The sequence below is a fragment of the Lontra canadensis genome, unplaced genomic scaffold (assembly GCF_010015895.1).
Source record: "Lontra canadensis isolate GAN:19392208 unplaced genomic scaffold, GSC_riverotter_1.0 scaffold77, whole genome shotgun sequence".
In the NCBI taxonomy this organism is placed as follows: domain Eukaryota; kingdom Metazoa; phylum Chordata; class Mammalia; order Carnivora; family Mustelidae; genus Lontra; species Lontra canadensis.
Window position 1 is genome coordinate 10,453,420 of NW_022631071.1, and position 15,449 is coordinate 10,468,868.

Here is a 15,449-nt window from a genome sequence, read left to right on the forward strand (position 1 = left end):
GGACTCTGAATACAATATGACAGTTGGTAAACCCTAATACACTTAACACAAAAATGTTAGGGCTATACATAGCCAGCAAATCTAGTTACAGTGACAGTGACTGTTAAAATTTTTCCAGATGCCAGGTTCTGATGGTTTGCTCTATTTGAGCAATAGTTTGGATTTATTTCAATAATTAAATATATAAAAAGTTTGTTGTGCATTCTGGCCTACATTACCAATCAGAGAGTCATTGCTACAGTAGAAAGCACATAGTTTCAATGAGGCTATGACTTCTCCAGATTTCAGAGACAATCTTAAAGGAAGCTGGCTCTGTCAGGTCATAGATTCATAGAAATTGGAAAGAACCAAGGCAGGTAGCTCTTGCCTCACCTTTCCAATCCCCTATGGATATAACTGAATCCGAATGGAAGGAAAACTTTCCCAGCCTCTTAGGCTGCTCCTAACTCCTCTGCCCATTGTACACCCTATCTCCTACCTCTTTGGCCCTCTCTCTTCCTCTCCTTCCCCCTTTTGTAATGTCCTACAAATCAGGAATAGTAGAATCACATTATAATTCACTTTGTTTTATATATTCAGATCTTTCCTAAATCAAATCATGTTTCCTGAAATTCAACTATGCCATGTGCTAAATGTACAATACATACCTAGAAGCACCAGGTATTGGCCCTATCCCTCAATACAAGCAATATAAAAGGTTCCACTATATGAAAGTACTGAGTCCGAATACAATTGCAGTACGGTGCACCAATTAAGATATTGTACTTTGTTATAGTCTTAAGAGTTAAGGCCTCTTGAATGCAGCATACACATTTGTAAGCAACCAATCAGTGTAGGCCCAGAATAGTAACTAGAAAAGACTATGATAGCTTTACTGCAGCTATTTATATGTAGACAAGGAAGGAAATGCTCTGTGGTCTCATGACTCAACCCATATTGTACTGTAATTTATCCATTAGCCATCATCATCATCTCTCTTCCAGGTTATTTATTAAATACTATTTAAATGTTTAAAAGCTCCTGAATATGATTAGTTGTGATTAAAGTGATTAAAATATTATACAACTGTTAAAAACATTGTGTTAGAGAACTTTAGATATATCCTATTGCCTCAGAATTAATAGAAATTATTCTAAAAGCTTTCTTTCAGCTATCTTAATTACTGCAAATCGTTTTTTTTTCATAGTTTTAAGCCAAAAAAGGAAAAATATTTTGGTTTTGTTTTAAAACAATAAACCTGAAGTTACATGAATAAAGTTAACATGTTGTATATGATACAGAAATTTCAGTAGCTAATTTAAAATTTTTAATATTGTCATCAATAAATTTTGATTCATGTGTTTAAAATGTTTAGTTATACATGCTTATTAGCCAAAAATGATAAAACCATTCAATTTAGTGATCTGTATGAAAACCAGTTCCCCAGTGTTGCTGCTGTGTCTTTATTTATCTAGTTGGTATGCCTGCCCAGAAAAGCAAATAGGTAGGTAGGTAGATACTATAAATGTAGGTATTTTTCTATAGGAAAACTGAGTTACAATTTCCTTATCCCTGATGATATTTAGTTGCCCATAGTAAAATGGCCATGCTAATGATTATAACTTCTGTCATAGCTATAGTTCCCAAGAAAGCAGCCCTTTGTCTAAAGTCCTAAAAACCTCAAAAAATTTTGTTGAAATTTGATCAGAGTAGTATTGATCCTTTAAAGCAGGAATTAAACAGTTTTCTTATAAGTAAGTTATTTACTGCTATTGATACTGAATAATTTATCTTGGTTAATTTTCTTATATGCATTTCAAAGGCATAAATATGATTCATAATTTTCACACTGTAGCAGTAAGTTTTCAGAGGAAATAAAAGTGTTTTGATGCCTTTCAAGTGTGGTTTCCTATTTTTTAATATTAAAACTTTGCATATATGCCAAGAAATTATTGTCTTGGAACTGATTTGTTGATATAACTATTATTTAAACAATTGTCCAGCTGTATACTTGATTTTGTTTCTAAGCATTTGTCAACTGTGTCAGGTTTGTGAGAAAGGCAATCAAATGATACCTGGGTTGATTTACTTAGCAAATTGTTCTAGATGCCAGCATCAGACCTCATTCTATTTGAAATCAGTGTTTGAGGGTTGGGCTATGGCTTTATAGTACATTGATTGACTACAAACTGTTTTCACATTTCACTTAGTATATGAGAATATGAAATGTTTTTCATATTTCTTGCTGAATGAGAACCTGAGATGTTTTTTTCTCTTTGGTGTTTGAGTCCACAATAGCTTACTTGAAATACATAAGAGACTGCTGATGTTCTTTGTATACAAAAATCATTCATTGAACTAGGATTTGCTCTTAGATCAAATAACTAAAACAGAATGACGTTTTCTGTCAATTCCAGGTAATTTCCTAAAGCTTCTCAGAATGCATTCAGAAGATAACATGACTCCTTCAAAACTGACAGTTTATCTGAGATTATTCATAAATCAAATTTAGGAAAAATAAAGTTAATTGAATTTTTAAACAAGTAGCTATATTGTCCTTCAAGCACCTTGGAGCTCATACAGTACTCAACACTTTTTCTGGTGTTGTTTTAAAAAAACAAGCGATTTGGGGCACCTGGGTGGCTCAGTGGGTTAAAGCCTCTGCCTTCGGCTCAGGTCATGATCTCAGGGTCCTGGGGTCGAGCCCCAAGTCGGGCTCTCTGCTCAGCGGGGAGCCTGCTTCCCTTCCTCTCTCTCTGCTTGCCTCTCTGCCTACTTGTGATCTCTGTCTGTCACATGAATAAATAAGATCTTTGAAAAAAAAAGCGATTTGATGCTTGAATTCTTTAATGATGGCTTTTCTAAAATGTTAGGGGCACTTGGTGAGTCTCAGTTGGTTAAGCGGCTGCCTTTGACTCAGGTCATGATCCCAGGTCCTGGAATGGGCCCCACATTTGCCTCTCTGCTCAGCAGGGAGCCTGCTTCTCCCTCTCCCACTGCTGCCCCCCCTACTTGTGCTCTCTCTTTCTGTCAAATAAATAAATAAAATCTTTTAAAAAAATTAAATGGTTTAACACTTAGCATCCCATGTCACATTTTTTTAAAAGATTTTATTTATATTAGAGATAGCATGAATGGAGGAGCAAAGGGAAAGGAATAGATTCTGTGCTGAGCACAGAGCCTGATGCTGGCTGGGCACAATTCCATGACCCTGAGAGCATGACCTGAACCAAAATCAAGACTGACAACCGACTGAGCCACCCAGCACCCCCCACATCACATTTTTTAAGGCCAGTTTTCTTTGCATTAATACAGTTTAGCCGTGGGGCTGAAGTGAAATGCTGTTCCCATACAAGTTGCCGTGTTTGCTTTTTCTGGTGATGATGATTCTTAGGGCCATTTGACATAATCATTAGAATTTGAATCCTAGTAGCCCATAAGAGTCTTTTCACCTATCACCACAGAGGGATTTATGCTGGTAACTCCTATTAATGTTAATGGGACTTGTGTAAATCCTCTTCCTCTCAATGAGACAGTTGACCCCTAAGAGAAATATTCTTTAGATTTGGACACTTGCTGAACTAGAAGCATTAATGAATTGTTCTATTCAGGAATTTCTTGTGTGGGGAAAAAAAATAGACTGTACCAAATTAGCAGAGGATTTGTTTGTAGAGCATGAAAAGATAAAATACTACCTCTTAATTTTCTCTTCCCATTTCTAATAATATCTAATATTTTAATATCTATTAGATACATTTTCATCTTGCTTTGTTGCTTTGGCACCAACCTTTTATTCTAGAAACTAATAAGCAAGAATCAATTATCATTATGTCTTTCCTGTAAAAATTGTATTTCAGGGTATTCAAATAGTTGTTGAAGGAAAGTTCTTATAGAAGAATCACCATTAATAATTACTTGAAGAATGAAAAAAATCACCATTTCGTAAACTCAGTGTAGTAATGGACCTAGGCAATGATTATCAATGGTTGCTAAAACCTTTAGTTGAAAGTTTGATGCAGACATCACGTGAACCCAGTGATCTTAAAAATCACTATAAGGAGAAAATAAGATGCTATAAGCCTCCTGATGCATTGTAATAGGAAGTACACAACACTAACTGGGAAGAATTCTTGCTAAAATAGAAATTAAAATAGAAATTAAAAACAATCTGAATATAATCAAGCCTCTAGATCTAACTACCAATTTATAGACATTAGGGGGATAGAAGAGCTTATTCAATGACACCATGAAAATACAATGTAAAAAGTTCTACTACTGGGTATTTACCCCAAAGATGTAGTGAAAAGAAGGGCCATCTGTACCCCAATGTTTATAGCAGCAATGGCCATGGTTGCCAACCTGTGGAAAGAACCAAGATGCCCTTCAACGGACGAATGGATAAGGAAGATGTGGTCCATATACACTATGGAGTATTATGCCTCCATCAGAAAGGATGAATACCCAACTTTTGTAGCAACATGGACGGGACTGGAAGAGATGATGCTGAGTGAAATAAGTCAAGCAGAGAGAGTCAATTATCATATGGTTTCACTTATTTGTGGAGCATAACAAATAGCATGGAGGACATGGGGAGTTAGGAGAAGGGAGTTGGGGGAAATTGGAAGGGGAGGTGAACAATGAGAGACTATGGACTCTGAAAAACAATCTGAAGGGTTTGAAGAGGTTGGGGGGGTGGGAGGTTGGGGGAACCAGGTGGTGGGTATTAGAGAGGGCATGGATTGCATGGAGCACTGGGTGTGGTACAAAAACAATGAATACTGTTATGCTGAAAATAAATTTAAAAAAATGATTATAAAAAAAAAAGTTCTACTGGACAAATAACCTGACTTTATCAGCAAATAACTTGCACAGAAAAAAATGAAGGGAGCACTGTTACAGATTAAAGGAGACTTCAGAGGTGTACCAAACCAAGTGCAACATGCTGACCTTGTTTGGACATTGTTTTGAATAAATGAAACCTTCAGAAAAAGCAAAACAAACAAAAAAACGAACCATTTTGAGGCAATCAGGGGTTGAATATTTCCTGGGTGTTAGTTGACATCAAGGAATTAATTTTTACTACTGGGTGTGGTAATGTTAATTTTTCAAAAAGCATGATCTGTTAGAGATTTTTAAAAAAATAGGTGAAGCAAATACATATAAGAAAATGTTAATGATTAAATCTAAGTTTTGCTACATGGGATTTTTTTTTCTGATTTTGTATTTTTGTGTTTAAAACTTTTCATAGCAAAATTTTTAAATGATAAATAAAAGTCTATTGATTAATATAATAATAAATTATAGGTAGTATCTAACTTTACAACACAACTACTTTTGTATTTCTGCAAAGAAGGACTTATATGTTCAGTCCTGTCCTGTAAATTTTGTTTTGTAATGTTTTGAAACCATGGGGTATAAAAACAACATATTTGAATTTATTACCTTGGGTCAATGGCTTCTAGGGCCAGAGAGAATTTTGCCAAGCAGCTTCTTTGGTACAAGGGCAAATTTAGGAAAAATAAGCATGTTTACAGAGTCTGTGTCAAATTGAAAATGAAAATAGCATTACTGAGTCACATGGAGTGGGAAAATTTATATTCTTGCAACTTTCACAGCCTGTGTTTTGTGCTTTGTTGATTAAAGGTCAATGATAAAATTTTAATGCTTTTTAACCTCTAAAATATTTCTATCTGATGTTTTCATATGTTGCAACATGTAGACTGCTACTAATTTCCAACATGAAACCTCTCTGGTGCCTGTACACATTTGGGCTTGTGACCACTACTCTATGTCAATCTGTTGAATATAATCATTTTTTTAGAAACGAAACTGAATATATACATATTTTAAAATAGAATATGTCCCAATTATCCACATCAAAAATTCAATCTTATTTCCTATATTAACAATATAATTCAACTGTTAGCACTGTTGCTCTCAACAATTGTTGCTGACAGGGTAATAGATCCCCCATTCTTCTTAAAGGGCTGCTACTGATTGGAGATCAGTTATTTTTATCCAGTTAGAGTTACCAGTGGAACAAGTTAGTAAGTCAATTGAAATGTGAACAGATTTTTTATTTTAATTTTTAAAATTTGAGTATAGTTAATGTTAACATTAGTTTCAGGTGTACAACATAGTAATTCAACATCTCTATAGGTTATGCTATGCTCACCGCAAGTGTAGCTACCATCTGAAATGTAATCAATTTTTTAAAATTGAAGTATTGATACGGTAGTATAAAAAGATCTATTTATCTTGCTCACATACAGGTAAAATTACAACTCGTCACTCCTCAATCCCCACATTCACTCAGCAGGGCACATAATCTTAGAAATATCTTCCTGATCACAGCTTCCTCTATTTTCACAACCCACTGTTCTCATTTTCTATCATATTGTTACAGTTGGTCTTCTTGACACAAAGTTCCCCATTCTACTCTCATTACCTGTTGAGGCAGAAACCACTGCATGGATTCCTTCTCAGGCTTACACATGGTGAATTGGAGTTTTTAAGCATAATAACACACCAAAGTTAAGTAAGAGTGAAGCTCTTGAGTGTGCAACCTTAACCTGCACCAAATATGGCTGTGAAAGGGTGTAGCTTGGGACTATGAGGTCCAGGTAGAAAGTAGAAAAGGAAATGAAGGGTGACACTTACAGTGCCTACTTTGTAGCAGGCACTATTCTATTAACACTTTTAATCTCAAAATAACATGTAAGTACTGATCATTCTCTATTTTACAGATGAGATCTTGATGATGAAACTGAAGGGCAGATATAAAATGATTTGTCCAAGGGCACATAGTTAGAAAGATTTGGATTGCTCCTCTGGATTCTTCATGCACTGAAATGGGTTTGTGATCTAGTAACAAGATTATACTCTTTCTCATCTTAATGAGCTTATCTATCTGCCCTTCTAGTGACAGTTTCACTTAAATACAAATAATAGCCCTGATCATATCACTTCTCTCCCTAAAAAAACTTTTCCATACTAATTACAATCTGACTTCTTTAGCATTGCATATGAGAACACTCTCCCCCTCAAAAAAAATTATATTTCTGTTTGCCTTCATCTTCTGTTCATTCTACCTCTCCTCCTCACACTTTACTCTTCAGCCACAATGAACTCCTCAGGATCTTCAAACTCTTTGGCCCATTGCATGTATCATTTCTGGAATGCCATAACCTTTCTCTGTTACCGCTACACCCCTTTTCTTCTAGTTAACTTTCTATTCTGCCTTTAAAACCCAGGTTTAATGTTATTTCAATTGCCAACACTTTGGTAACCTCCCTTGGCAAACTACTTTTCCCTCTGTGCTCCCTGCAGTACTGTTCATGAAGCCTTTATCTCACTGAATTCCAAGTTTCCTGATTTTATTTCTGTCTCCTAGATAGTGAAAAATTTGAAGGTAGAGACCCTGCTATTCATCCATGTATCTCCAGTACCTAAACAACCCTTGGCTCATAGCTATGCATGTCCTGTGTAACCCTGCTCCTCTGGCCATACTAGTTTCAATCTGGGGTGGAAACAGGCCCCTGAAGCACTTTGGAATTGAAATCCATCAAGAGTTTGATATTTTGAGTGGCTGGCCCATAAAACAAAATTCACTTTAGCTATCAGCAGCTATATCTTTTATCAGGTGGCCAAGGGAGCAAAGTCAGTTTGCAAAGAAAGAAGCATTGGTGAGATGCTGAATTGCCAGGTGAACTTAATATTGGTTTCTGTGACTTTTCTAATTCCAAGATCCAGTCCTCTCAAAGGACCAGTATCAATGCTGCTCTTCAGTTTTTTGAGACACTCCTGACTCCTCATAATAATATTTCCTTTGATGTTCAGGAAACGTGTATTGGTTTGATACTGGCAAACACCACATTTTAGCTAAATAAATATGTTTGGAAAGCTGATAGAGTAGTATGAGGACCCTAGGCTTGCCTCGTCCTTCAAACAGCTACATAATTATCAAATCATCCTGAATACCCAAGAAATCTGAGGGCTGACAGAATAAAATTCACAGCTAGAGGGAGAGAAGAGGCCACATTGTGGAAGGTAGGAGGTGCAGAGATGTGACTTGGAGAAGAAAGGATTGCAGGTGCTGCAGAGGGGAGAGAGCCCTGGTCATGGAGACGAGAGAGAGAGGAACACACAGGGGTTTTAACAAGGAAAACACTTCTATAAAGACATTGACTGGGAAAATGGGAGGGACTGATTTTTGTGAGTTTTTACAACCAGCGGGGCTCTAACACTTGGAGTTTTGGAGGTCCATGCCCTGGCTGGTGTGGAGCCTGGTGGGGGCTACAGTGCTCCTAGGGAGAAGGAGGGCAGATAGGCCAGTAGTGGATGTTATGGTCTGAAGATCCCTTGGGACACACTGGAGACATGGTTGACCCTCTTTGGAGAGCATCTGGGAGAGGTGGCATTGCCTCTCCAAGGACAAAAGAGCCTGTGGGCACCATTACCCTCCCATTCCCTCACATAGTGCATAGGTGCAGAGAAACCTGCTGAGAGCAGCTAACCTGTATACTAGCTCTTTGCTGCACTTTACTCCAAAGTCCACCACCTTGTGCTTTGGTGCAGCTGCCCTTCTGGGACAAAATTGCATCAGTCCCAGCCTACTGAGACCCTACCCCAGAGGATCAGTGCAGGTCCCTACCACACCATGTCCCTAAAGTTGATGTTTTAAAACTCAGCCAACCTACCTGGGATAGAACACAGGTGCACAGGGGCTGCTGGGTGGGCAGATGGCCTGGACACAGGGTGAAGGCAGAGATCTAAGGGATGCTCGGGATACATGAGGAGAGATTGTTGCTCTTTTGGGAGGTCTTCCCAGACAGGGATGTGCAGGAACTCCCTTCTCATCAACAATGGCGCCATTTCTCTCCCCAATCCATCCGCATAAACTAACTTCAGAAAGTGGCACAGTGCCAATAGCGACAGCCTCAACTGCTTACAAAAGCCCTGCCCCCTTGCACTCTGTGGGTGCTACTTTTCTAAGTCAAACATGCTTGAGAACCAGAGCAGTGGGCCCCTCCAGAAAACCAGCATGAAACCCCCTCACATGCTATGTATACTAACCACAGAGTTCTTCAAAACTTCAGCTCTCATGTAAATAGGACCACATCTCTTAAGCAGGCAGAGCATGCTTAGTTAAAACTCAGCACACTCTTGCCAAAGTCCAAACACTCCCTATTGCAGGCAAGGAGAAACTCTGCAGAGTACTGACCTAAGGGAAGCAGCAGTCCAAACACAGCACCAGAGTACACACAGCATATACCAGAAACACTTCCTGAAGCACTGGACCCTGGACAGTATATGAAATTTTCTTAATAAAGCCATTACTCTCAGGGGCACAAACCATAACAGACTGTCCTAACACAGAGAAGACAGAGACCTTTACAAAACACCAAGATGGAGGAATACATCCCAAAGAAAGAACAAGAAAAGGCCATGGCAAGATATCTAATCAAAACAGATATAAACAATATACCTGATTGAGAAGATAAAGCACGCTCATAAGGATACTAACTGGGCTTTAGAAAAGCATAGAAGACATAGAAAGCACCAGGGAGTCCCTTACCATGGAGATAAAAGACCAAAAAATTAGCCAGGCAGAAATAAAAACTGCTAGAGCTCAGATGGAAAATTGACAGGATGTAATGACCACAAGTATAGAAGTATCAGAGGAATGAATAAGTGATACTGAAGATAAAATTATGGAAAATAATAAAGTTGAAAAGAAGAGGAAAAGAAAAATATTGGATGACAAATGTAGATTTAGGGAACTCAGAAAATCCATAAAGTGTAATAACATTCATATCATAGGAGTTGCAGAGAAGAGAGAGAGAAAGGGACCAAAGGTTTATTTGAGGAAATTCTAGCTGAAAACTTCCCTGATCTGGGGAACAAAACAGGCATCCAAATCTAGGAGACACAGAGAACTCCCATCAAAACCACAACAGCAGCCAATACCAAGACATATCACAGTTAAATTTGAAAAATACAGAAATAAGAATCCTGAAAGCAGCAAGGAAAAAGAAATCCTTAACCTACAAGGGAAGACAAATAAGGAGCAGATCTGTCCATAGAATCTTGGCAGCACAAAAGAAAGTGGCAATGTGAAGAGGAGGGGCAAGATGATGGAGAAGTAGGAGACTCTGTTTCAACTGGTCCCTTAAGTGAGCTAAATATCTACCAGAACACTCTGAACACCCATTTAATCATCCTGAGATGTAAGATTATATACTTCTGGATCTCTACAGGGGCAGAAGACATCAGTGGAGAGGTAAAGAGGAGTGGAAATGTTTGGAATGATATTGGAGGATCAACAGAAGGGGGAGGGAGCCACCAGAAGGGACCAATTGGAAAGTAATGCCCCAATACGAAAGTGTCCTGTGATTGGGGACCAGCATTAACTTGGAGTCTGGTTGAAGATACTCAAAAGGAGCAGAAGGGCTTAAGAGGTAACTTGGAATCTGGCAGACACGGGCACGGGCCTAAGCCCATGGACCCAGGACAGCTACCACCAATGACCACCCATGCGGGAGAGAGTGTGGTGGTGCCTCTGTGGTACCTGAGCCCCTGGGGTTGCACAGCTTGCATCACCACTGCACTGGGTACATGTCTGCCTACACGTGAGAGAGTCTAGTGTGGGCGCCAGCTGGCGTTCTTTAGGATCCCAACCTCCTGCCACTGGCTAAGGGTTTGGATGCTCCCAGCCCATGCCTGAGAGAACCCAGGGCAATCTCTGCTTGGGATCCCTTGACAGTGGCAGCCTTCTGCGACCTGTGCAACCATGAGGTCTAAGTGTGCCATGCAAATGGGCCTGGACCCCAGACAGCAGTCCCGGCAAAGGCAGCCACTGGAAGTGGGCTCTCTGGACCAATGTTGCTTGTGGTTTTAGTGGCACAGGGGTGCAGAGACAAATGAGTGACAAGGCAACCCTTGAGACAGTGGCTGGGGGTGTGCACGACCTGTGGGAGGTTTCACCATTCAGTGGAGTTTGCAGGGGGGAGTCTGTTCTGGACCAACCAGAGGGGAACAAACTGAGGCTTCTCTCTGAGACAGAAGTCTGGGTGCAGTTTGCTTTCCACTAAACCTCTGAAAGCCGCAAAAAGCAGCCAAAGAACAAAAACCTTCAGAGAATAAAAGCCTGAAAAACCGGTTTCCACAGAGCCCAGCCCCTTGATAGGGGGCAGGACAACTCAACCCAAGAGAGACTGACTGAAAAACAACGCAGCAGGCCCCTCCCCCAGAAGACCAGCAAGAAGAACAACGAGAGGACAACCACCAAAGGGTCCCCATAAAACTGTAAAACCCCGGAGACAAGATGGTGGGGAGGTTGGAGGAGGCGCTGTTTCAACCTGTACCCTAAAGTGAGCTGATTACCTACCAAAGAACTCCGATCACGCATGAAAGCAGCCTGAGATTAGAATTATACATGTCTGGATCTCTATGGGGGCAGAAGACACCAGTGGGCAGGTAAATGGAGTGGGAATGTTGGACTGATATCAGAAGATACACAAAAGGGGGAGGGAGCCACCAGAAGTGACCCATTGGAAAGTAATACCCCAATACAAGAGTGCCCTGCATCTGGGGGACCAGCATTAACTTGGAGTCTGGTTGAAAGCACTCAAAAAAAGCAAAGGATCGTGGGGGGAAACTGTGGGAATTGGGGTGGTTAGGGACGGGGCTTAAGTCCCAGGACCCAGGACAGCCACCCCTGGCGCTGAGCTAGAAAGAGTGCGGCAGAGAAACCAGGTCTTGGTTCCTGAGCCTCGAGCACGTCTGAGAGTGCATGGGGTCCGGCTCCCGTGAGGGGCTGGGAGCCTCGCCAGCTGTCAGAAGCACAAAATTTTGTAGTCCCCATGCATGCGCCGTGCCACACTATCAGAGCCTGAGTCGCGCCCCACAACCTCCCCTAAGAGAGGTGCATGCAGGCACCAGCCCGGCACACTCGGACCTGGAAAGACCAGGCACTCCCAGCCCAGGCCAGTGGGAAAATCTCAGTGTGCCATCGCTGCTTGGAACCTCTCCGGTGGTCTGGAGCTGCCCAGACAGCTGCCGATGTCGTGGTTTTGGGTGCAAGCAGGAGTTCCTGTGTCCCCAGGGATTGCGACTCACAACCTGCTCTGCCAGGGGCTGAGGGGGAACATATGTGCTCTGCAGCAGTCAGAGGGGAACAGACTGAGGCTTCTCTCTAAGAGGGAGGTCTGCGTGCAGTTTGCTTTCCCCTAAACCTCCAAAAACCATCAAAAGCTTTCAAGGTGAGAGAAAACAAAGGAACAAACAAACATAAAAACCTCCAGAGAACAAAAGCCTGAAAAACCGGTTTCCTCAGAGTCCACCCACTTGAGGGGGGCGGGAGAACTTAACTCAGGGAACACTGCCTGAAAACGCACCTGGCAGGCAACTCCCCCAGAAAGCCAAAGGTGGGGGGGAGACAAAAAGACAAGAGAACAACCACCACTACTTCATAGATACAACTTTTATTTTTAATTCGTTCCCACTATTCTGGTTCATTTTTTTAAAATATAGATAATTTTTTAACCTATTTACCATCACAGTGAGATGTCCAGTACATCAAATTCCATAATAACATTTTAACCTGAACTTTTGGATACATATATCCATGTTTTTCTTTTGCTTTTTTATTTTTTAATTTTTTAAATTTTATTTTAGTTTAGTTTAGTTTATTCTTTTTTTATTTTTATTTTTTAATATTCATATAGAGTTAAACTTCAAGGTAATCCCCTTTCCCCAATCAATGCCACCCCTATAGGTAAACCAAAGTTTAATCCCCCTTTATCTTAGGAAAGTTGAGTCCTTTAACAAAGATATCAAGATACATCCAGGAAGAATCAAAATAACCTTCCTCACCCACACTGAGAATTTATAACCACTCTCCCATCTTTTTCTTCCGCCAGTATTTCTGTGTATTTGTGTTTGTCCTGACAGTATATCTTATACATGGGGTTCTTTTTGACAAGGTTCTTTTTTTTTTTTTTTGCTTTTATATATATATTTTTTTTTTCTCTTGTCATATACTTTTATAAGTATTATTGTTTGTTTTTGTTTGTATACTTCATAAATCATAGTGTGGGGCCCATTTGGGCTTAGCCTTCTCTTTTATCTTTTTTTTCCTCTCTCTTTCTCTCTCTCTCTTTTTTCTTTTTTCTCTCTTTCTTTTTTCCTTCATTTGGGTGGACGATTGATAGCTCAGCAGCATCCAAGCGTGCACCTTGACTGCACCATGGTTGATACATCCAGCTACATCCGTTCAGCCATCTCTCACCAAAATGAATAGGAGGAGGAATGCCCAACAGAAGAAAAATTCAGAGGATGGTCCTTCTGCAACAGAGCTAATGGCTATCGACATAGACAATATGTCAGAAAGGGAATTCAGGCTAAAAATTATCCAGGCAACAGCTAGGTTGGAGAAAGCCATGGATGACAAAAAGGAATTGATTAGGGCAGAACTGAAAGCCACCAGGGATGATGTTCACAATGTTAGGACAGAACTGAAAGCTACCAGGGATGATGATCACAATGCTCTCAATGAGTTCCAATCTAATCTGAATTCTCTAAAAGCTAGAGTAACTGAGACAGAAGATAGAATTAGTGATCTGGAGGACAAACAGATAGAGAGAAAGGATCAAGAGGAAGCTTTGAACAAACAGCTTAGAAGCCACAAAAACAGAATCATGGAAATAAATGATGCCATGAAATGTTCCAACGTCAGAATCATTGGAATTCCTGAAGGGGAGGAGAAAGAAAGAAGTCTAGAAGATAAAGTAGAACAAGTTCCCCATGAAAATTTTCCCGATCTCGTGAAAGGAACCAGTGTTCATGTACTAGAGGCAGAACGGTCTCCCCTCAAGATTATAGATTATTGAAAGTCCTCGAGACACCTAATAGTAAGAATGAATAATTGTAATTGTAGGAAGGCCCTCTTGAAGGCAGCTAGGACAAAGAAGCTCCTTACATACAGAGGAAAGCCCATCAGAATAACGTGAGACCTGTCCACAGAAACCTGGAAAGCCAGAAATAGTTGGCAAGATATATTCAGGGCAATAAATGAGAAGAACACGCAGCCAAGAATACATTATCCAGCAAGACTGACATTCAAAATGGATGGAGAGATAAAGAGTTTCCAAGACCACAAGGCTTAAAAGAGTATGTGACCACCAAGCCAACACTGCAGGAAATATTAAGGGGGGTTCTATAAAAGAGGAAAAAATCCTAAGAATATCATTGAACAGAAATATAGAGACAATCTACAGAAAGAAAGACTTCAAAGGTAACACGATGTCAATAAGAACATATCTATCAATAATCACTCTCAATGTGAATGGCCTAAATGCACCCATCAAATGACACAGGGCTGCAGACTGGATAAAACGACAGGACCCATCCATATGCTGTCTACAAGAGACCCATTTTGAACCTAAGGATACACCCAGACTGAAAGAGAAGGGATGGAGAAGCATCTTTCATGCCAATGGGCCTCAAAAGAAGGCCAGGGTAGTGATTCTCATATCAGATAAATTAGATTTTAAACTAAAGACTGTAGTCAGAGATACAGAAGGACACTACATCATTCTTAAAGGGACTATCCACCAAGATGATCTAACAATTGTAAATATCTATGCCCCCAATATGGGAGCAGCCAATTACATAAGAAAACTATTAATCAAGATAAAGAGTCACATTGATATGATTGCACTAATAGTAGGAGATCTTAACACGCCTCTCTCAGAAATAGATCATGGAAGCAGAAAATCAATAAGGAAACAAGAGTATCGAATGACACATTGGAGCAGATGGACCTCATAGATATATACAGAACATTCCACCCTAAAACAAAAGAATACTCATTCTTCTCAAGTGCACATGGAATGTTCTCCAGAACAGACCACATTACTGAAACACAAATCAGGACTCAACTGATACCAAAACACTGAGATTATTTCCTGCATACTCTTAGATCACAATGATTTGAAACTGGAGCTCAATCACAAGGAAAAGTTTGGAAGGAACTCAAACACTCTGAAGCTAAAGACCACCTTGCTTAAGAATGCTTGGATCAACCAGAGATCTAAGAAGAACTTAAACAATTCATGGAAACCAATGAGAATGAAGACACTTTGGCCCAAAACCTATGGGATACAACAAAGGTGGTCCTAAGGAGGAAATACATAGCCATCCAAGCCTCCCTCAAAAAACTGAAAAATTCAGAATGCACCAGCTGTCTCTACACCTTAAGGAACTGCAGAATTACCAACAAATTAAACCAACTGCACACATAAGAAGGGAAATAATCAATATTAGAGCAGAGATCAATGAGGTAAAAACTAGAGATACAGTAGAACATATCAATGAAACTAGAAGCTGGTTTTTTGAAAGAATCAATAAGATTGATAAACAATTGGCCACACTAATCCAAAAGAAAAGAGAGAAAGCCCAAATTAATA

At 39.9% G+C, this 15,449-nt stretch overlaps 1 long non-coding RNA gene across 1 annotated transcript; it reads left to right on the forward strand.

Annotated features, from left to right (window-relative positions):
• The first annotated feature begins 4,147 nt into the window (after positions 1 to 4,147).
• LOC116881808 lies at positions 4,148 to 4,975 on the forward strand. The gene is made up of 2 exons (XR_004385487.1): positions 4,148 to 4,245; positions 4,805 to 4,975. It is a non-coding gene; the product is annotated as an uncharacterized LOC116881808 (long non-coding RNA).
• The last annotated feature ends 10,474 nt before the right edge of the window (positions 4,976 to 15,449 follow it).